Below are 24,836 nucleotides of genomic sequence, written 5' to 3' on the forward strand. Positions count from 1 at the left end.
TTCATCGTTGTTGGATAAAATCTCTCGTATATGTGCAATTACACTCCTTATCAACCATTAAAAAATAAATGTAAGAGAATAAGGTCATTTATAATGTTTAAGGATATTGTTCCCTTAGAAATTATTTGTATTAAACGTTAATGTTCATAGGAGTAGGAATAAAAATTATAAATTAAATCTACATAGCAGAAGGCACTCAAATATAGCAGTTCATACACCCAGAAGTGAATGTATATACTTTTGTTTTTCTTTTTGGGCCACCATGCCTCGGTGGGATACTGGCGAATAAGTAAAATTGGTCAATTAGCATGAACTCATTTAAAATTAAGTCTTTTCTAAAATTTTCTTTTACATGTTTAAAGACATATTATTTTCGTTTATGTTACTGTAAAAATTAATAATTTTGTACCTAAAGAACTTTAAGAAAACTTATTAAACTTATTATAACAAACGCAATTTAACTTAGCCTAATCCAATTAAATATATTTCAGACAATAATTTAATAATAAACAAACACAATGAAATATTTTATTTTCGCTTCCCTTATTCAGCAAGAAGAGCGTTTCTATTTAAACCAAAACATCAAGTTTTACCTATTCAGCACGACAAATATATATATATATATATATATATATATATATATATATATATATATATATATATATATATATATATATATATATATATTTATATATGTCGTGCCGAATATGTAAAACTGGTCAATTAGCAAGAACTCATTTAAAATTAAGTCCTTTCTGAAATTTTCTCTTATACGTTTAAAGATATATTTTTTTCATTAATGTTAATGTAATTTTTTTTAATTTTGCACCAAAAGAATCTTAGAAAACTTACCTAACCTTATTATAACAAGAACAATTTATTTTAGCCTAACCCAACTAAATATATTTTTGATTTGTTTACAATAATTTAATACTAAACAAACCCAGTGAAATATATTTTTTTCATTAGGTTCAGAATGATTTTGGCGAAATTATTGCATACACAAATTTTCACTTGTCCTATATGGCAAGATGAGCGTTGCTATTTAAGCCAAGATCGCAAGTTCTGCCTATTCGGCACGACATATATATATATATGTCGTGCCGAATATGTAAAACTGGTCAATTAGAAAGAACTCATTTAAAATTAAGTTCTTTCTAAAATTTTCTCTTATACGTTTAAAGATATATTTTTTTCATTAATGTTTATGTAAAAAAATTTAATTTTGCACCAAAAGAATCTTAGAAAACTTACCTAACCTTATTGTAACAAGAGCAATTTATTTTAGCCTAACCCAACTAAATATATTTTAGATTTGTTTACAGTAATTTAATACTAACCAAGTACAGTGAAATATATTTTTTTCGTCAGGTTCAGAATGATTTTGGCGAAATTATTGCATACACAAATTTTCACTTGTCCTATATGGCAAGATGAACGTTGCTATTTAAGCCAAGATCGCAAGTTCTGCCTATTCGGCACGACATATATATATATATATATATATATATATATATATATATATATATATATATATATATATATATATATATATATATATATATATATATATATATATATATATATATATAACAAAAAGGCACAATACCGTGACTGGAACGATACATATATATAACGATATATATATATATATATATATATATATATAAATAAATATAGCAATGAAATCATGAAACAAGTGATTTTAAATCATTTACCAAACTGCAGCAGGCCAGGACTCTACCCTACAAACCTTGTACCACCTCCAGAGACAGCACAACGTACGCATCACTATACCTCTAGGCCAGCGATCCAACAAAGACCACACATGCAGCTGAGCTACATGTTTTTCTCTTGATCCAAGCACACTCGTGGCAGTAGTATGATGCTGAAATTAATCCTTGAGATACCACTGTCACGAGTGTCCTTGGATCACGAGAAAAACAACCCAGTTACTCAAAGGCCTGTTATCCTGGGCGTGAAGAGATCAAAACAAACACAGCAGAAAAACTTTGAATTATATCATCCTTCACCAAGTATAAACAGAAGTATGTACACTATATACACTATGTACAGCAATATGTATTAGTGCATGACTCTGTAATCAAGGCAAAACAGCAGCCAAGAGAGAGCAGACCACTGTGCTTCAGCCAACGGTAGAACGAAAATGACTAGGGTGAAAAGGTGAGTGGTAACCACGTCACCTTCACTATTACCAGATCCACGTGATTGGCTGAACCTAGATACTGATTTGACAATGGGGCCCCGTTGGATCATCAGACCCTTAGCATCAGGTTTGCTGGTTGGTGAGGCACCTTATGTGAGTGTGTTAACATGCTCCGAATAAAGATTACATACTATTTGCATGCAATATCACCCCAAGAGGGCTCAGGAATAGGCTTCCACCTCAGTGGGTAAACCTGCTGCCATGGCACAGTATAATGGAACCACCTTTCCTCTCAACCATCCAACTCATTAGATAGAGCTCAGTTTTTATCGCCACATAAAGCCAAACTCTAAACTTAGAGTGAGACAGCAGAGAGTAAGGCTAACGTAGGTCCAAGATACTTGCGGACGGTAGCAGAATATCCCCTCACTAAAATAACAAAAAAAAAAAAAAAAAAAGAACCCAACATATTAAATATTCATTATATACAAAAGGGAAAAAAAAGAGCAATACGTATGTTTACCTAAAGTCCCTAACACATCCTAACCTAATACATTCAGTCAGCGCATTTTCTTTGCCATCAATGTGATGCACTTTAAAGTCTCCAAGAATAAGGGTAGGTTCACAATGGAGGTGGAGTCAATAGTGAACCTATTGTGGGCTGGCTGGCCTCACACTCGGTTGTCATTAAGGGACTGTTATCTGGTTTACATCAAAGGTTGTTTGGGTTCTATCTGCAGACCTTATGCCAAACTGCAGCCTCAACTTCTTTACAGTTAATACATTTAAATTTCTGACTGTCGAGCCCCACCGTGCATTCCCAAGTGGGATGTTTCCACAGCTCACTTACAACACCAAGAATGTAGTACTGCACAGTCTACTGCATCATGGCCGTAGTCCTGGCATTTGTAACACGTGTGCTGAGGGGGCTAATACACTTCACTGGGTAGAAAACGTAGGCCTGGCACCCAGATAATCCGAGGGAGGGGCACTGGACCTACCCAACTGGCAATAATTTGGGACCTTACCTTAAGTCTCTTTGGTTTGATGTTATGTTCACTTTTAGTTAAATAGGATGGGTCAATGTAGATAGGGTACACAAAGATTATGATGCTGACCCATGTTTTAAAGTGCTCAGATTCTGATGGGGGCGGAGTAGCTTAATGCTTCCATAAATTGTATTAAGTAAATCACTGATCACATCATCATTCTGTTCCACAGACACAAAGTTGTGCGAGTTATTTCTAAATTGGAGCTATGATTTAGGATGCTTCTTTACAGCTTCCATTAGCCATGCACACTTAGCAGGTAGGAGGGTGTTGTCAGGGAAGATCAGCCTTACACACTCTTCCTTTAAAGAAAGTCTTGTTGCACTGTGGGCACCAAGAACGTTTAGTGTCACATTGCCAACGAGTTATGTGAGCCTGACTACGATGGCGCTCTAGTCCTCTCTCACTTCTCCTTTGATTATTAAATGTCTAAAAGTTATCATCATTTCCACCACGTGCAGGAATATTTTCCTCTTAGAAAGTTGCCATGTTTGCCAGTAATGATACATCATGCAAGGCTCACAACACTAGAATTCCTCACCCACCCTCCCCTAAAGCTAGTGCAAGAGGTAATATTGACTCTAGAGTCAAAATTCTAACAGAAATCATATGAAACAAAGGGGGTTCATATTCAATGAGCTCTTCCAATTAACTCAACTCATGCTACTACTACTTAATACGATACAAACTTCACTAAAATTAATTCAGAGACTTCCTGTAGGGGAGTTAATAATAAGGCACCTAAGCACAAATTACAAAGATGAAAATTTACATTACAAAATACAAGAGGTAATATTGACCCTAAAATCAGATTTCTGACACACATGAAACAAAAAGGTTCAAATTTAGTGAACACTTCCACTTGACTCGGTTCAGGCTACTGCCGCATAATATAATACCTCGCTGTAATAATAATGTCGCACATCACAATGAATGGTAAACACAAGGTCTTACACTTAATCACAAATTACTAAGAAAGAAAATTACTTAAAAAAGGAAAGAAAGAATGCATAAAAGGTAATATTGAGTATAGTCAGAATTTTAAAATACATCACATGACACAAACGGGTTCATATTCAATGAACACCTCCACTCGTCTCAGCTCAGGCTGCTGCTATTAATACAATCCACGTCTCACTAAAATTGCATTAAGAGACTTCCTGTAGGGGTGGTAATAATATGACACATAATAATGGATGGTAAAGACGAGGTCTTGCACCTAAGCACAACTTATAAACACACAAATATGAACTTGTATAAAAGAAACTTAATCAGTGAACAAGTACAATTATATAACTTACTGCACAGATGCGCCTTAGAGACAGTACCAATAAAGTAAAGCAAACAGGTACTACAGGTACACACAGGTGCTACAGGTACACACAGGTACTAGAGGAACACACAGGTACTACAGGTACACACGGGCACTACAGGTACACACGGGAACTACAGGTACACACAGGCACTACAGGTACACACAGGTTCTACAGGTACACACAGGCACTACAGATACACACAGGCACTACAGGTACACACAGGTTCTACAGGTACACACAGGTTATACAGGTCACACAGGTACTACAGGTGCACACAGGTACTACAGGTACACAGGGGAATCATTAGGTAATATCCTATATACTGTTCACACATACATAAAGGTCTGCAAAATAACTCTAATTAATATTACATAAAAGCAAGTCAAGATCGTCATGCAATATATTGGTTACTTAACAGCAGGGATTGTAGGTGTGAGTTTTCCCTTGTACACTAAGAGAAAAAAAATTGAGCACAAGTTTGTGAGCTTAATTTACTTAAGTGCAAAAAAGCACTTATTAACACCAATAAGATGCTCTTGCAACAACATTGGCGGGCGGTGCTTAATAAAAACACTTCTACCTATGTTGCAATGACCACGGAAATAAGTCACTTTGCCCGACTTCTTTGAATTATCCTAGGTAATTCACACATGTTACTATATATCAATGTATGGTAGTTTGTGTAACTATATTTATGTGTACCTGTACCTAAATAAACTTACCTTCCCACACGTATGTTACCATGTATGACAATTGTAATCATGTACACCTGTGTCGTTATAAACGTACTTAAACTGAGGGAACAAGACCACACACCACACACTATCACTCAGAATACACTGGTCATCCAGAGTGATGGTGGAACGACACCTTTGAAACGCTTGTAACTGACGAACGTTTAATGGAATACTTGGCAGTATCGTCATTACCTTATTGAAGTCTCCCGGCTCAGTCTGACTGATTTCAACATTACATACAGTATGAAACTCATGCTGAGTGATGGAATATGACAGTGAATCCTATCCTGTGTGAAGTCATATGACAGAGGAAACCTATTCTGCGTCATGGAACGGGACACGGGAAACAAATTTTGTATGATTGAATATGATAGGAAAACCCATACTGTATGATGGAAAATTACAAGGAAATCCATCCTGTGTTATGGAATGGGAAGACAAACTCATCCTGTATGATGGAATATGAGAGGGAGGCTTAACCTGTCTGTTGAAATATGGCAGGAAAGCTTATCCTGTGTGATGGAAAATGACAGGGAAATCCGTCTTGTGTGTTAGAATATAATATGGAAGCCAATATAATATGGAGTATAATAGTGATGAAATACAATATGACAAGGAAAACTCATCGTGTGCGACAAAACATGATAGGGAAGCTTAACTTATGTTCCTACTATGTAACTATTATATAGTGTTGCAGCACTGCTGATGTATCCAACTTTGCTTATATATGTAATAAACAGCAACCGTACCTCCGTCACAGGTGTATTTATCACCTCACAGGTGTATCTACGTCACTGATGCACCACCATCACAGGTGTATCTACGTCACTGATGCACCACCATCACAGGTGTATCTACGTCACTGATGCACCACCATCACAGGTGTATCTACGTCACTGATGCACCACCATCACAGGTGTATCTACGTCACTGATGCACCACCATCACAGGTGTATCTACGTCACTGATGCACCACCATCACAGGTGTATCTACGTCACTGATGCACCACCATCACAGGTGTATCTACGTCACTGATGCACCACCATTACAGGTGTATCTACGTCACTGATGCACCACCATCACAGGTGTATCTACGTCACTGATGCACCACCATCACAGGTGTATCTACGTCACTGATGCACCACCATCACAGGTATATCTACGTCACTGATGCACCACCATCACAGGTGTATCTACGTCACTGATGCACCACCATCACAGGTGTATCTACGTCACTGATGCACCACCATCACAGGTGTATCTACGTCACTGATGCACCACCAACACAGGTGTATCTACGTCACTGATGCACCACCATCACAGGTGTATCTACGTCACTGATGCACCACCATCACAGGTGTATCTACGTCACTGATGCACCACCATCACAGGTGTATCTCCGTCACTGATGCACCACCATCACAGGTGTATCTACGTCACTGATGCACCACCATCACAGGTGTATCTCCGTCACTGATGCACCACCATCACAGGTGTATCTACGTCACTGATGCACCACCATCACAGGTGTATCTCCGTCACTGATGCACCACCATCACAGGTGTATCTACGTCACTGATGCACCACCATTACAGGTGTATCTACGTCACTGATGCACCACCATTACAGGTGTCTCTACGTCACTGATGCACCACCATCACAGGTGTATCTACGTCACTGATGCACCACCATCACAGGTGTATCTACGTCACTGATGCACCACCATCACAGGTGTATCTACGTCACTGATGCACCACCATTACAGGTGTATCTACGTCACTGATGCACCACCATCACAGGTGTATCTACGTCACTGATGCACCACCATCACAGGTGTATCTACGTCACTGATGCACCACCATCACAGGTGTATCTACGTCACTGATGCACCACCATTACAGGTGTATCTACGTCACTGATGCACCACCATCACAGGTGTATCTACGTCACTGATGCACCACCATCACAGGTGTATCTCCGTCACTGATGCACCACCATCACAGGTGTATCTACGTCACTGATGCACCACCATCACAGGTGTATCTACGTCACTGATGCACCACCATCACAAGTGTATCTCCGTCACTGATGCACCACCATCACAGGTGTATCTCCGTCACTGATGCACCACCATCACAGGTGTATCTACGTCACTGATGCACCACCATCACAAGTGTATCTCCGTCACTGATGCACCACCATCACAGGTGTATCTCCGTCACTGATGCACCACCGTCACAGATGTATCTACGTCACTGATGCACCACCATCACAGGTGTATCTACGTCACTGATGCACCACCAACACAGGTGTATCTACGTCACTGATGCACCACCATCACAGGTGTATCTACGTCACTGATGCACCACCATCACAGGTGTATCTCCGTCACTGATGCACCACCATTACAGGTGTATCTACGTCACTGATGCACCACCATCACAGGTGTATCTCCGTCACTGATGCACCACCAACACAGGTGTATCTACGTCACTGATGCACCACCATCACAGGTGTATCTACGTCACTGATGCACCACCATCACAGGTGTATCTACGTCACTGATGCACCACCATCACAGGTGTATCTACGTCACTGATGCACCACCATCACAGGTGTATCTACGTCACTGATGCACCACCATCACAGGTGTATCACTTATTCACCACCATCACAGGTGTATCACTGATGCACCACCGTCACAGGTGTATCACTGATGCACCACCGTCAAAGGTGTATCACTGATGCACCACCGTCACAGGTGTATCACTGATGCACCACCGGCACAGGTGAATCACTGATGCACCACCGTCACAGGTGTATCACTGATGCACCACCGTCACAGGTGAATCAATGATGCACCACCGTCACAGGTGTATCACTGATGCACCACCATCAAAGGTAAATCACTGATGCACCACCATCGCAGGTAAATCACTGATGCACCGCCGCCACAGGTGTCTCACCGTCACAGGTGTGCCACTGATGCACCACCGTCACAGGTGAATCATTGATACACCACCGTCACAGGTGTATCACCGTTACAAGTGTATCACTGATGCACCACCGTCACAGGTGAATCATTGATGCACCACCGTCACAGGTGTATCACAGTTACAAGTGTATCACTGATGCACCACTGTCACAGATGTATCACTGAAGCACCACCGTCACAGGTGAATCACTGATGTACTGCAGTCACAGGTGTCTCACCGTCACTGGTGTATCACTGATGCACCACCCTCACAGGTATATCACTGATCCACCACCGTCACAGGTGTATCACTGATGCACCGCCGTCACAGGTGTATCACCGTCACAGGTCTATGACCGTCACAGTCATTGCATAATCCCCGTCTGTTTTGCAAGTCAATGATAACGGCGTCGAGTTGTACCTTTAATTCACACTTTGGGTCCGGACTATTATAGTGAGTCAAGGTCGTCACTCCTATTATGTTACGTGTCGACGCTCAACCATAAACACTAGGAATTAGACACGCTCCGCAATTATAAATATGCAAGCAGTATGGCCGCAGATACTCGTAAATACTGAAGACATAAAATTAGCAGGTACCGGGAAATATGAATATATGGTTGTGTTTTCTGTATGCAGACCACATAGTGCTCCAGACTTCTAAATAATGCATCAGTTTATGTAGAGAATTGAAGGTACTCACCTAGTTGTACTCACCTAGTTGTGGTTGCACGGGTCGACTCATAGTTCCTGTCCCCGCCCCTTCACTGGTCGTTACTGGGTCACTCTCCCTGCTCCAAGCGCATTGTCATACCTCTTCTTAAAGTCATGTATTAATCCTTCCTCAACTACATCACTTCCCAGACTATTCCACTTCCTCGCAACTCTGTATCTGAAGAAATACTTCCTAATGTCCCTGTGATTCATCTGAGTCTTCAACTTCAAACTGTGTCCCCTTGTTGCTGTGTCCCATCTCTGGAACATCCTGTCTCTGTCCACCTTGTCGATTCTTATCAGTACTTTATACGTCGTTATCATATCCCCCTTATCTCTCCTGTCTTCCAGTGTCGTCAAGTCGATTTCCCTTAGCCTCTCCTCGTAGGACATACCCCTTAGCTCAGGGACTAATCTTGTTGCAAAGAAGACTAGGTGAGGGTTCCAAACTGGCGCTGCATACTCCTATATGAGCCTAACGTACAGTGTACAGGGTCCTGAATGACTCCTTATTTAAAAGTCGGAATGCTGTTCTTAGGTTTGCCAGACGCCCGTATGCTGCAGCAGTTACGTATTTGGTTGTGCACCTCAGCAGATGTACCTGGTGTTATACTCACCACAAGATCTTTTTCCTTGAGTGAGGTTTGTAGGCTCTGGCCCCCTAGATTGTACTCAGTCTGTGGTCTTCTTTGCCCTTCCTCAATCTTTATGACTTTGCATTTGGTGGGTATAAACTCCAGAAGCCATTTGCTGGACTAGTCTTGCAGCCTGTCTAGATACCCCTGTAGTTCTGCCTGGTTCTCGTCCGACTGAATTCTCATCAGCTTCACATCATTCGCAAACAGGGACTCTTCGGAGTCAGTTCCTTCCGTCATGTCGTTCACATATACCAGAAACAGCACCGGTCCTAGAACTGATCCTTGTGGCACACCGCTCATTACAGGTGCCCACTCTGACACCTTGCCACGTACCATGACTTGCTGTTGTCTTCCTGACAGGTATTCCCTAACCCATTGTAGTGACTTCCCTGTTATCCCTGCCTGGTCCTCCAGCTTTTGCACTAACCTCCTGTATGGAACTGTGTCAAACGCCTTCCTGCAGTCCAAGAAAATGCAGTCTACCTACCCCTCTCTCTCTTGTCCTACTGCCGTCATCCTGTCACGGAACTCTAGTAGGTTTGTGAGGCAGGATTTCCCATCCCTGAAACCGTGCTGGCTGTCTTTGACAAGGTTATTCCTTTCTAGGTGCTCCACCACTCTTTTCCTGATAATTCTCTCCATGACCTTGCATACTATATACGTCAGTGACACTGACGTCAATTCCTCGCAATATTTTATATATCGTCATCGTGTCTCCCCCAGCTCTCCTGTCCTCCAGTGTCATCAGGCCCAGTGGCTAACGCGACGGTCTGGAGTTTTGAGACTCTCTTACCGCGGGTTCAAACCCCACCCGTGGTATGGTTTGTTTGCAAACGTGTCATCACGATTTCGTGAGTCATGTTGACGGCTTTGAGGGGACTTGAGCTAGAGTTCGTCACGGCCATGCTAGCGGGAGATTCGTCTGTAAAATCTTGCATTTGTGGACACAGTGGTGCCTATGCTAACCTTCCTATGGTGTAGAAATATACCTAGTTGGACGAATCTTATTGAAGCTAGCTGGTCCAGTGGCTAACGCGACGGTCTGGAGTTTTGAGACTCTCTTACCGCGGGTTCAAACCCCACCCGTGGTATGGTTTGTTTTCAATCGTGTCATTACGATCTCGTGAGTCACTTAACCTTTCTTCGTAGGATATTCCCCCTTGACCAGGTGTGGATTCCAAACTGGCGCTGCATACTCCAATATGGGCCTGACGTACACTGTGTACAGAGTCTTGAACGATTCCTTACTGAGGTATGGGAACGCTATTCTTAGTTCTGCCAGGCGCCCACATGCTGCAGCAGTTATCTGGTTGATGTGCACCTCAGGAGATGTGCTCAGTATTGTACTCACCCCAAGATCTTTTTCCATGAGTGAGGTTTGTTAGGTAAGACACAAATGCAACAGTTAGACAACTTTATTCCGAAACGTTTCGCCTACACAGTAGGCTTCTTCAGTCGAATACAGAAAGTAGGCAGGAACAGTAGAGATGTGAAGACGATGTAATCAGTCCATCACCCTTAAAGTCGTAGAATTTGAGGTTGTCAGTCCCTCGGCCTGGAGAAGTTCAGTTCCATAGTCAGGAACTATCTGAAGATCAAGCGACAGTGCGGAGACTTAAATACTGTCGGAAGGAGAGGTGCAGGGTAGTAGTAGTAGTAGTAGTAGTGAGAGGCAACTGAGAGGTCATGTCCCTCTCAGATCCAACCCTTCTCACTTGAAAAGCTTGTCCAAGGTGTTTTCTGTACCAAGATGCCACGTGTTGCAGTGTCTGACAAGATGAACATCAAAATGGTATACAATACCGACAGGTTGTTAGGTAAGACACAAATGCAACAGTTAGACAACTTTATTCCGAAACGTTTCGCCTACACAGTAGGCTTCTTCAGTCGAATACAGAAAGTAGGCAGGAACAGTAGAGATGTGAAGACGATGTAGTCAGTCCATCACCCTTAAAGTCGTAGAATTTGAGGTTGTCAGTCCCTCGGCCTGGAGAAGTTCAGTTCCATAGTCAGGAACTATCTGAAGATCAAGCGACAGTGCGGAGACTTAAATACTGTCGGAAGGAGAGGTGCAGGGTAGTAGTAGTAGTAGTAGTAGTGAGAGGCAACTGAGAGGTCATGTCCCTCTCAGATCCAACCCTTCTCACTTGAAAAGCTTGTCCAAGGTGTTTTCTGTACCAAGATGCCACGTGTTGCAGTGTCTGACAAGATGAACATCAAAATGGTATACAATACCGACAGGTTGTTAGGTAAGACACAAATGCAACAGTTAGACAACTTTATTCCGAAACGTTTCGCCTACACAGTAGGCTTCTTCAGTCGAATACATGACATGACCTCTCAGTTGCCTCTCACTACTACTACTACTACTACTACCCTGCACCTCTCCTTCCGACAGTATTTAAGTCTCCGCACTGTCGCTTGATCTTCAGATAGTTCCTGACTATGGAACTGAACTTCTCCAGGCCGAGGGACTGACAACCTCAAATTCTACGACTTTAAGGGTGATGGACTGATTACATCGTCTTCACATCTCTACTGTTCCTGCCTACTTTCTGTATTCGACTGAAGAAGCCTACTGTGTAGGCGAAACGTTTCGGAATAAAGTTGTCTAACTGTTGCATTTGTGTCTTACCTAACAACCTGTCGGTATTGTATACCATTTTGATGTTCATGAGTGAGGTTTGCAGTCTTGGGCCTCCTAGCCTATACTCTCTCTGTGGTCTGTTTTGCCCTTCCCCAATCTTCATGACTTTGCATATGGCGGGGTTAAATTCAAGGAGCCAGTTGCTGGACCAGGCTTGCAGCCTGTCCAGATCCCTTTGTAGTCCTGCCTGATCCTTTATCCGATTAAATTCTCCTCATTAACTTCACATCAACTGTAAACAGGGACACGTGAGTCTGTCCCTTCCGTCATGTCATTCACTTATACCTAAAACAGCACTGATCCTAGGACTGACTCCTGTGGAACCCTGCTCATCACAGGCGCCCACTCTGACAGCTCGTTACGTACCATGATTCGTTGTTGCCTCCCTGTCAGGTATTCTCTGATTCATTGTATTGCCTTTCCTGTTATGCGTGCTTGATCCTCTAGCTTTTGCACTAATCTCTTGTGAGGAACTGTGTCATTGGCCTTCTTGCAGCCCAAGAAAATGCAATCTACCCACTTCTCTCTCTCGTGTTGTATTTCCGTTATCTTGTCATAAAACTCCAGTAGATTTGTGACACAGGATTTCCCTTCCCTGAAACCGTGCTGATTGTCGTTTATAAGTGTGTTCCTTTCTAGATGCTCTACCACTCTCCTCCTGATAATCTTCTCCATGACTTTGCGTACTATACATGTGAGACACACTGGTCTGTAGTTTAGTGCCTCGTGTCTGTCTCCTTTCTTTAAATTTTTGACTACATTTACCGTCTTCCATACTTCAGGTAGCTGGCCAGTTTCAATGGATGTGTTGAAGATTGTTCTTAGTGGCATATCCAACATCTGCTCCCTCTCTAAGGACCCGTGGAGAGATGTCTGGTCCCACTGCCTCTGAGGTATCAAGTTCACTTAGCATCTGCTTCACTTTCTCCTCGGTTGTGTATATTTCATCCAGCACTTGTTGGTATAACCCTTGCTGACGTACTTTCCTATTCTGACTTCCCAGAGTCCCTTCTGTCTCCACTGTAAATACTTCTTTAAATCTCCTGAGGTAGTCTCACTGTTTCGACAGATGTGTTGAAGATTGTTATTAGTGGTACACAGTGTACTCACCTATATGTGGTTGCAGGGATCGATACTAAGTCATTCTCTCCCTGTTACATGAGCTTTATCATACTTCTTCTTAAAGCTACGTATGGAATTTGCCTCCACTACTTCACTCTCCTGATTATTCCACTTCCTGACAACTCTAAGGCTAAAGAAATACTTCCTAATATCTCTATGACTCATCTGGCTTTTCAACTTCCTATTGTGACCCCTTGTTCCTGAATCCCATCTCTGAAACATTCGAGCCATGTCCACCTTGTCAGTTCCTCTCAGTATTTTGTACGTCGTTATCACGTTTCCCTATCCTTCCTATCCTCTAGTGTCATCAGGTTGATTTCCCTTAATTTCGCCTTGTAAGACATATCCTTCAGTTCTGGGACTAATTTTGCTGCAAACTTTTGCACTTTCTCCGGTTTCTTGACGTGTTTGACTAAGTGTGGGTTCCATACTGGTGCTATATACTCCAGTATGGGCCTGACGTACACAGTGTACAATGTCGTGAATGATTCTTTACTAAGATGTCGAAATGCTATTCTCAGGTTTCCCAAGCACCCATATGCTGTAGCAGTTATCTGACCTATGTTTGAGCTATTCAAGGTGAATATGAGGTCCAGCCTTACTGCAATATCCTCTCCTCTCTCTCTGGTTGTATCCCTAACATGTTGATGCATGAAGTTCTCCAATACCGTCTCCAACACCTAAGCCCGACATGTTTCTGGTCCCCCATGTGGCTCTATGCTTTCCCAGTCAATTTCTTTATGATTGAAATCCTCCATTATGAGTAATTTTGTCCTCCCAATATGAGCCCTCCTGGTCACTCCAACTAGTGTATCCACCATTGCTCCTTTGCGCTCATCATACTCTTGTCTTGGCCTCCTGCTGTTCAGTGGTGTGTTAAACATCACTGCAATCATCACCTTTGGACCCCCAGTCTTAAGTGCTCCTACAGTGAAGTCATCTGTTTCCCCTCTGTCCATTCCTTCCATTTCCTCAAACCTACACTGGTTTTTGATGGAGCAGTGCCACTCCTTCTCCTCCTCTGTTATCTCTGTCTTTCCTCAGGATCTGATATCCACTTGGAAAGATTGCATCTCTTATCATCCCTGTAAGTTTTGTCTCTGTTATTGCTATGATGTCAGGGAATGCATCAATGATTCGTTCTTGCCACTCTTCATTCTTATTTGTATTTCCATCTGCATTGATGTATCATACCTTTAGCTTCCTTTCCAGTACTGTATTTTGGAAGGTGGAAGAGGATGGTTTGGAGGTGTGGGAGGCAGGACGGAATATTATGGGAGACTGCTTTGACTGTGAAATAAGTGCTTGGGAGGGTGGGGGCTATGAAGTGTGGTTTGTTTCTGTTATTGTGTTTGGTTGATATAGGGTGACTGGGGTTGAGGGGTTTCTGTAATCATTTGTGTTTGTTGTTCCCCCAGAAGCTGAGCTTTCCTGTCTGTCGTTGCCTGTCCTGTCTCTCTTACCTTCCACTGGTTTCGTCTGGCTCTCACTTTCAGTTGTTCCCTTTCTTTACATGTTCTGTTTCAACTGAGGTACACTTGTTGATATTCTTGAGAGCCCTTTAACAGTGGCTTCTGTTGTAGTATCCTGTTCTGTGCCACTTCTGTCTTGAAAGTCAATTTGTTTGGTCGATTTTTTCCCCTTGAATATTCATCAAGTCTGTGAAAATTTTCTTCCTGACACATGTCCTTCTCTCCTGTTATTGAAATGATGCTCTTAATCTCTTTTTCCTCCCATTGCTTTCTTTCGTCATACGTCTTCCCTTTAGCCTCCTGAAGCCCACGAATAATTAATGACCTCTCCCTCTCTTCTTCCCATTTCTTTTCCCTCTATATCTCTGGATCTAATTAAAGCATCTCCTTTGTTATTTCCCTTAACGTCTCCTGGACACCCTGATGGCCTGCTGTTACTTCTGCAAGGGACTTTTTAACTCCATCCCCTCCTTCAGTCCCATCACTGCCAGCTGATGTTATAATTTAAGTCACCTTTCTCGTTTTGGATCTCATTATATCCTGCTTCAGCACAACCATTTCTTCCTCTGGTTTCTGTATCTTTACCTCAATAGTTACAGCTCGTGATTCCCACTTCAGGGTCTCTGCACATAGCTTCTCTAACATGTTATTGCAAAGAGAATTTAACTTTTTTCCCATTCATGATCTATTTTGTTCTTGAGCCTTTCTAACCATTTCTTTTCAGATCAGTAGACCAGTGTGTGTGTGTGTGTGTGTGTGTGTGTGTGTGTGTGTGTGTGTGTGTGTGTGTGTGTGTGTGTGTGTGTGTGTGTGTGTGTGTGTGTGTGTGTGTGTGTGTGTGTGTGTGTGCGTGTATGTGTCTGTGTGTGTGCCATATATATTATACGTAGAAGCTATGGATATTAAGAATTACTTTCATACAAAATCAGATATCACATACACGTATGGCTTAACAAAGTATAGTAGCAAACTTTGAATACAGCACTGTAAATAAAAGCAAATCCTGTCATGGAAACACTTTGAATGTGTAAGAATGCATGACTGCTAGAATTTATGTATAGTTATTTAGAAAGACACCAGCTGTCTCCCACCAGTGTAGGATAACCCGAGAAAATACAAGAAATGCACTCAACCTCATTCAGTCTTTAGTAGTTTCTGTTAAAATTGTAAGCATCATAATTTCAAGGACCCGTGGAACTGCACTATCCCCACCCTTCGTCCAGAGTGTAGGAGCTGGTCCATCAGTGATGGAAGACTTGGCTGGTCCATCAGTGATGGAAGACTTGGCTGGTCCATCAGTGATGGAAGACTTGGCTGGTCCATCAGTGATGGAAGACTTGGCTGGTCCATCAGTGATGGAAGACTTGGCTGGTCCATCAGTGATGGAAGACTTGGCTGGTCCATCAGTGAAGGAATACTTGGCTGGTCCATCAGTGATGGAAGACTTGGCTGGTCCATCAGTGATGGAAGACTTGGCTGGTCCATCAGTGAAGGGGTCCATCAGTGAAGGAAGACTTGGCTGGTCCATCAGTGATGGAAGACTTGGCTGGTCCATCAGTGAAGGAATACTTGGCTGGTCCATCAGTGATGGAAGACTTGGCTGGTCCATCAGTGAAGGAAGACTTGGCTGGTCCATCAGTGAAGGAAGACTTGGCTGGTCCATCAGTGATGGAAGACTTGGCTGGTCCATCAGTGATGGAAGACTTGGCTGGTCCATCAGTGAAGGAATACTTGGCTGGTCCATCAGTGATGGAAGACTTGGCTGGTCCATCAGTGAAGGAAGACTTGGCTGGTCCATCAGTGAAGGAAGACTTGGCTGGTCCATCAGTGAAGGAATACTTGGCTGGTCCATCAGTGAAGGAAGACTTGGCTGGTCCATCAGTGAAGGAAGACTTGGCTGGTCCATCAGTGAAGGAATACTTGGCTGGTCCATCAGTGATGGAAGACTTGGCTGGTCCATCAGTGAAGGAAGACTTGGCTGGTCCATCAGTGAAGGAAGACTTGGCTGGTCCATCAGTGAAGGAATACTTGGCTGGTCCATCAGTGAAGGAAGACTTGGCTGGTCCATCAGTGAAGGAAGACTTGGCTGGTCCATCAGTGAAGGAATACTTGGCTGGTCCATCAGTGATGGAAGACTTGGCTGGTCCATCAGTGAAGGAAGACTTGGCTGGTCCATCAGTGAAGGAAGACTTGGCTGGTCCATCAGTGAAGGAATACTTGGCTGGTCCATCAGTGATGGAAGACTTGGCTGGTCCATCAGTGAAGGAAGACTTGGCTGGTCCATCAGTGAAGGAATACTTGGCTGGTCCATCAGTGAAGGAAGACTTGGCTGGTCCATCAGTGAAGGAAGACTTGGCTGGTCCATCAGTGAAGGAAGACTTGGCTGGTCCATCAGTGAAGGAATACTTGGCTGGTCCATCAGTGAAGGAAGACTTGGCTGGTCCATCAGTGAAGGAAGACTTGGCTGGTCCATCAGTGAAGGAAGACTTGGCTGGTCCATCAGTGAAGGAATACTTGGCTGGTCCATCAGTGAAGGAAGACTTGGCTGGTCCATCAGTGAAGGAAGACTTGGCTGGTCCATCAGTTGGCTGGTCCATCAGTGATGGAAGACTTGGCTGGTCCATCAGTGAAGGAATACTTGGCTGGTCCATCAGTGATGGAAGACTTGGCTGGTCCATCAGTGAAGGAATACTTGGCTGGTCCATCAGTGATGGAAGACTTGGCTGGTCCATCAGTGAAGGAAGACTTGGCTGGTCCATCAGTGAAGGAAGACTTGGCTGGTCCATCAGTGAAGGAATACTTGGCTGGTCCATCAGTGAAGGAAGACTTGGCTGGCCCATCAGTGAAGGAAGACTTGGCTGGTCCATCAGTGAAGGAAGACTTGGCTGGTCCATCAGTGAAGGAAGACTTGGCTGGTCCATCAGTGAAGGAAGACTTGGCTGGTCCATCAGTGATGGAAGACTTGGCTGGTCCATCAGTGAAGGAAGACTTGGCTGGTCCAGCAGTGAAGGAAGACTTAGCTGGTCCATCAGTGAAGGAAGACTTGGCTGGTCCATCAGTGAAGGAAGACTTGGCTGGTCCATCAGTGAAGGAAGACTTGGCTGGTCCATCAGTGAAGGAAGATTTGGCTGGTCCATCAGTGAAGGAAGACTTGGCTGGACCATCAGTGATGGAAGACTTGGTTGGTCCATCAGTGATGGAAGACTTTGCTGGTCCATCAGTGAAGGAAGACTTGGCTGGTCCATCAGTGATGGAAGACTTGGCTGGTCCATCAGTGATGGAAGACTTGGCTGGTCCATCAGTGAAGGAAGACTTGGCTGGTCCATCAGTGAAGGAAGACTTGGCTGGTCCATCAGTGATGGAAGACTTGGCTGGTCCATCAGTGAAGGAAGACTTGGCAGGTCCATCAGTGAAGGAAGACTTGGCTGGTCCATCGGTGAAGGAAGACTTGGCTGGTCCATCAGTGAAGGAAGACTTGGCTGGTCCATCAGTGATGGAAGACTTGGCTGGTCCATCAGTGAAGGAAGACTTGGCTGGTCCATCAGTGAAAGAAGACTTGGCTGGCCCATCAGAGATGGAAGACTTGGCTGGTCCATCAGTGAAGAAAGACTTGGCTGGTCAGTCAGTGAAGGAAGACTTGGCTGGACCATCAGTGAAGGAAGACTTGGCTGGTCCATCAGTGAAGGAAGACTTGGCTGGTCCATCAGTGAAGGAAGACTTGGCTGGTCCATCAGTGATGGAAGACTTGGCTGGTCCATCAGTGATGGAAGACTTGGCTGGTCCATCAGTGAAGGAAGACTTAGCTGATCCATCAGTGAAGGAAGACTTGGCTGGTCCATCAGTAATGGAAGACTTGGCTGGTCCATCAGTGAAGGAAGACTTGGCAGGTCCATCAGTGAAGGAAGACTTGGCTGGTCCATCAGTGAAGGAATACTTGGCTGGTCCATCAGTGAAGGAAGACTTGGCTGGCCCATCAGTGAAGGAAGACTTGGCTGGTCCATCAGTGAAGGAAGACTTGGCTGGTCCATCAGTGAAGGAAGACTTGGCTGGTCCATCAGTGAAGGAAGACTTGGCTGGTCCATCAGTGATGGAAGACTTGGCTGGTCCATCAGTGAAGGAAGACTTGGCTGGTCCAGCAGTGAAGGAAGACTTAGCTGGTCCATCAGTGAAGGAAGACTTGGCTGGTCCATCAGTGAAGGAAGACTTGGCTGGTCCATCAGTGAAGGAAGACTTGGCTGGTCCATCAGTGAAGGAAGATTTGGCTGGTCCATCAGTGAAGGAAGACTTGGCTGGACCATCAGTGATGGAAGACTTGGTTGGTCCATCAGTGATGGAAGACTTGGCTGGTCCATCAGTGAAGGAAGACTTGGCTGGTCCATCAGTGATGGAAGACTTGGCTGGTCCATCAGTGATGGAAGACTTGGCTGGTCCATCAGTGAAGGAAGACTTGGCTGGTCCATCAGTGAAGGAAGACTTGGCTGGTCCATCAGTGATGGAAGACTTGGCTGGTCCATCAGTGAAGGAAGACTTGGCAGGTCCATCAGTGAAGGAAGACTTGGCTGGTCCATCGGTGAAGGAAGACTTGGCTGGTCCATCAGTGAAGGAAGACTTGGCTGGTCCATCAGTGATGGAAGACTTGGCTGGTCCATCAGTGAAGGAAGACTTGGCTGGTCCATCAGTGAAAGAAGACTTGGCTGGCCCATCAGAGATGGAAGACTTGGCTGGTCCATCAGTGAAGAAAGACTTGGCTGGTCAGTCAGTGAAAAAAGACTTGGCTGGTCCATCAGTGAAGGAAGACTTGGCTGGTCCATCAGTGAAGGAAGACTTGGCTGGTCCATCAGTGAAGGAAGACTTGGCTGGTCCATCAGTGATGGAAGACTTGGCTGGTCCATCAGTGATGGAAGACTTGGCTGGTCCATCAGTGAAGGAAGACTTGGCTGATCCATCAGTGAAGGAAGACTTGGCTGGTCCATCAGTAATGGAAGACTTGGCTGGTCCATCAGTGAAGGAAGACTTGGCAGGTCCATCAGTGAAGGAAGACTTGGCTGGTCCATCAGTGAAGGAAGACTTGGCTGGTCCATCAGTGATGGAAGACTTGGCTGGTCCATCAGTGAAGGAAGACTTGGCTGGTCCATCAGTGAAGGAAGACTTGGCTGGTCCATCAGTGAAGGAAGACTTGGCTGGTCCATCAGTGAAGGAAGGCTTGGCTGGTCCATCAGTGAAGGAAGACTTGGCTGGTCCATCAGTGAAGGAAGACTTGGCTGGTCCATCAGCGAAGGAAGACTTGGCTGGTTCATCAGTGATGGAAGACTTGGCTGGTCCATCAGTGATGGAATACTTGGCTGGTCCATCAGTGAAGGAAGACTTGGCTGGTCCATTAGTAAAGGAAGACTTGGCTGGTCCATTAGTGAAGGAAGACTTGGCTGGTCCATCAGTGATGGAAGACTTGGCTGGTCCATCAGTGAAGGAAGACTTGGCTGGTCCATCAGTGAAGGAAGACTTGGCTGGTCCATCAGTGAAGGAAGACTTGGCTGGTCCATTAGTGAAGGAAGACTTGGTTGGTCCATCAGTGAAGAAAGACTTGGCTGGTTCATCAGTGACGGAAGACTTGGCTGGTCCATCAGTGAAGGAAGACTTGGCTGGTCCATCAGTGATGGAAGACTTGGCTGGTCAATCAGTAAAGGAAGACTTGGCTGGTCCATCAGTGAAGAAAGACTTGGCTGGTCCATCAGTGATGGAAGAATTGGCTGGTCCATCAGTGAAGGAAGACTTGGCTGGTCCATCAATGATGGAACACTTGGCTGGTCCATCAGTGAAGGAAGACTTGGCTGGTCCATCAGTGAAGGAAGACTTGGCTGGTCCATCAGTGATGGAAGACTTGGCTGGTCCATCAGTGAAGGAAGACTTGGCTGGTACATCAGTGATGGAAGACTTGACTGGTCCATCAGTGATGGAAGACTTGGCTGGTCCATCAGTGATGGAAGACTTGGCTGGTCCATCATTGAAGGAAGACTTGGCTGGTCCATCAGTGATGGAAGACTTGGCTGGTCCATCAGTGATGGAAGACTAGGCTGGTCCATCAGTGAAGGAAGACTTGGCTCGTCCATCAGTGATGGAAGACTTGGCTGGTCCATCAGTAAAGGAAGACTTGGCTGGTCCATCAGTGAAGGAGGACTTGGCTGGTCCATCGGTGAAGGAAGACTTGGCTGGTCCATCAGTGAAGGAAGACTTGGCTGGTCCATCAGTGAAGGAAGACTTGGATGGTCCATCAGTGATGGAAGACTTGGCAGGTCCATCAGTAAAGGAAGACTTGGCTGGTCCATCAGTGAAGGAAGACTTGGCTGGTCCATCAGTAAAGGAAGACTTTTCTGGTCCATCAGTGAAGGAAGACTTGGCTGGTCCATCAGTGATGGAAGACTTGGCTGGTCCATCAGTGAAGGAAGACTTGGCTGGTCCATCAGTAAAGGAAGACTTGGCTGGTCCATCAGTGAAGGAAGACTTGGCTGGTCCATCAGTGAAGGAAGACTTGGCTGGTCCATCAGTAAAGGAAGACTTGGCTGGTCCATCACTGAAGGAAGACTTGGCTGGTCCATCAGTAAAGGAAGACTTTTCTGGTCCATCAGTGAAGGAAGACTTGGCTGGTCCATCAGTGAAGGAAGACTTCGCTGGTCCATCAGTGAAGGAAGACTTGGCTGGTCCATCAGTGATGGAAGACTTGGCTGGTCCATCAGTGATGGAAGACTTGGCTGGTCCATCAGTGATGGAAGACTTGGCTGGTCCATCATTGAAGGAAGACTTGGCTGGTCCATCAGTGATGGAAGACTTGGCTGGTCCATCAGTGATGGAAGACTAGGCTGGTCCATCAGTGAAGGAAGACTTGGCTGGTCCATCAGTGATGGAAGACTTGGCTGGTCCATCAGTGAAGGAAGACTTGGCTGGTCCATCAGTGAAGGAAGACTTGGCTGGTCCATTAGTGAAGGAAGACTTGGCTGGTCCATCAGTGAAGAAAGACTTGGCTGGTTCATCAGTGACGGAAGACTTGGCTGGTCCATCAGTGAAGGAAGACTTGGCTGGTCCATCAGTGATGGAAGACTTGGCTGGTCAATCAGTAAAGGAAGACTTGGCTGGTCCATCAGTGAAGAAAGACTTGGCTGGTCCATCAGTGATGGAAGAATTGGCTGGTCCATCAGTGAAGGAAGACTTGGCTGGTCCATCAATGATGGAACACTTGGCTGGTCCATCAGTGAAGGAAGACTTGGCTGGTCCATCAGTGAAGGAAGACTTCGCTGGTCCATCAGTGAAGGAAGACTTGGCTGGTCCATCAGTGATGGAAGACTTGGCTGGTCCATCAGTGAAGGAAGACTTGGCTGGTACATCAGTGATGGAAGACTTGACTGGTCCATCAGTGATGGAAGACTTGGCTGGTCCATCAGTGATGGAAGACTTGGCTGGTCCATCATTGAAGGAAGACTTGGCTGGTCCATCAGTGATGGAAGACTTGGCTGGTCCATCAGTGATGGAAGACTAGGCTGGTCCATCAGTGAAGGAAGACTTGGCTCGTCCATCAGTGATGGAAGACTTGGCTGGTCCATCAGTAAAGGAAGACTTGGCTGGTCCATCAGTGAAGGAGGACTTGGCTGGTCCATCGGTGAAGGAAGACTTGGCTGGTCCATCAGTGAAGGAAGACTTGGCTGGTCCATCAGTGAAGGAAGACTTGGATGGTCCATCAGTGATGGAAGACTTGGCAGGTCCATCAGTAAAGGAAGACTTGGCTGGTCCATCAGTGAAGGAAGACTTGGCTGGTCCATCAGTAAAGGAAGACTTTTCTGGTCCATCAGTGAAGGAAGACTTGGCTGGTCCATCAGTGATGGAAGACTTGGCTGGTCCATCAAGGAAGACTTGGCTGGTCCATCAGTAAAGGAAGACTTGGCTGGTCCATCAGTGAAGGAAGACTTGGCTGGTCCATCAGTGAAGGAAGACTTGGCTGGTCCATCAGTAAAGGAAGACTTGGCTGGTCCATCAGTGAAGGAAGACTTGGCTGGTCCATCAGTGAAGGAAGACTTGGCTGGTCCATCAGTGAAGGAAGACTTGGCTGGTCCATCAGTGAAGGAAGACTTGGCTGGTCCATCAGTGAAGGAAGACTTGGCTGGTCCATCAGTGAAGGAAGACTTGGCTGGTCCATCAGTGATGGAAGACTTGGCTGGTCCATCAGTGATGGAAGACTTGGCTGGTCCATCAGTGAAGGAAGACTTGGCTGGTCCATCAGTGAAGGAAGACTTGGCTGGTCCATCAGTGATGGAAGACTTGGCTGGTCCATCAGTGATGGAAGACTAGGCTGGTCCATCAGTGAAGGAAGACTTGGCTGGTCCATCAGTGATGGAAGACTTGGCTGGTCCATCAGTAAAGGAAGACTTGGCTGGTCCATCAGTGAAGGAGGACTTGGCTGGTCCATCGGTGAAGGAAGACTTGGCTGGTCCATCAGTGAAGGAAGACTTGGCTGGTCCATCAGTGAAGGAAGACTTGGATGGTCCATCAGTGATGGAAGACTTGGCAGGTCCATCAGTAAAGGAAGACTTGGCTGGTCCATCAGTGAAGGAAGACTTGGCTGGTCCATCAGTAAAGGAAGACTTTTCTGGTCCATCGGTGAAGGAAGACTTGGCTGGTCCATCAGTGATGGAAGACTTGGCTGGTCCATCAGTGAAGGAAGACTTGGCTGGTCCATCAGTAAAGGAAGACTTGGCTGGTCCATCAGTGAAGGAAGACTTGGCTGGTCCATCAGTGAAGGAAGACTTGGCTGGTCCATCAGTAAAGGAAGACTTGGCTGGTCCATCAGTGAAGGAAGACTTGGCTGGTCCATCAGTAAAGGAGGACTTTTCTGGTCCATCAGTGAAGGAAGACTTGGCTGGTCCATCAGTAAAGGAAGACTTTTCTGGTCCATCAGTGAAGGAAGACTTGGCTGGTCCCTCAGTGAAGGAAGACTTGGCTGGTCCATCAGTAAAGGAAGACTTGGCTGGTCCATCAGTGAAGGAACACTTTACTGGTCCATCAGTAAAGGAAGACTTGGCTGGTCCATCAGTGAAGGAAGACTTGGCTGGTACATCAGTAAAGGAAGACTTGGCTGGTCCATCAGTGAAGGAACACTTAACTGGTCCATCAGTAAAGGAAGACTTGGCTGGTCCATCAGTGAAGGAAGACTTGGCTGGTCCATCAGTAAAGGAAGACTTGGCTGGTCCATCAGTGAAGGAAGACTTGGCAGGTCCATCAGTGAAGGAAGACTTGGCTGGTCCATCAGTGATGGAAGACTTGGCTGGTCCATCAGTGAAGGAAGACTTGGCAGGTCCATCAGTGAAGGAAGACTTGGCTGGTCCATCGGTGAAGGAAGACTTGGCTGGTCCATCAGTGAAGGAAGACTTGGCTGGTCCATCAGTGATGGAAGACTTGGCTGGTCCATCAGTGAAGGAAGACTTGGCTGGTCCATCAGTGAAAGAAGACTAGGCTGGCCCATCAGAGATGGAAGACTTGGCTGGTCCATCAGTGAAGAAAGACTTGGCTGGTCAATCAGTGAAGGAAGACTTGGCTGGTCCATCAGTGAAGGAAGACTTGGCTGGTCCATCAGTGAAGGAAGACTTGGCTGGTCCATCAGTGAAGGAAGACTTGGCTGGTCCATCAGTGATGGAAGACTTGGCTGGTCCATCAGTGATGGAAGACTTGGCTGGTCCATCAGTGAAGGAAGACTTGGCTGATCCATCAGTGAAGGAAGACTTGGCTGGTCCATCAGTGTTGGAAGACTTGGCTGGTCCATCAGTGAAGGAAGACTTGGCAGGTCCATCAGTGAAGGAAGACTTGGCTGGTCCATCAGTGAAGGAAGACTTGGCTGGTTCATCAGTGATGGAAGACTTGGCTGGTCCATCAGTGAAGGAAGACTTGGCCGGTCCATCAGTGAAAGAAGACTTGGCTGGCCCATCAGAGATGGAAGACGTGGCTGGTCCATCAGTGAAG

The sequence above is a fragment of the Cherax quadricarinatus genome, chromosome 1 (genome assembly GCF_038502225.1).
Source record: "Cherax quadricarinatus isolate ZL_2023a chromosome 1, ASM3850222v1, whole genome shotgun sequence".
NCBI lineage: Eukaryota > Metazoa > Arthropoda > Malacostraca > Decapoda > Parastacidae > Cherax > Cherax quadricarinatus.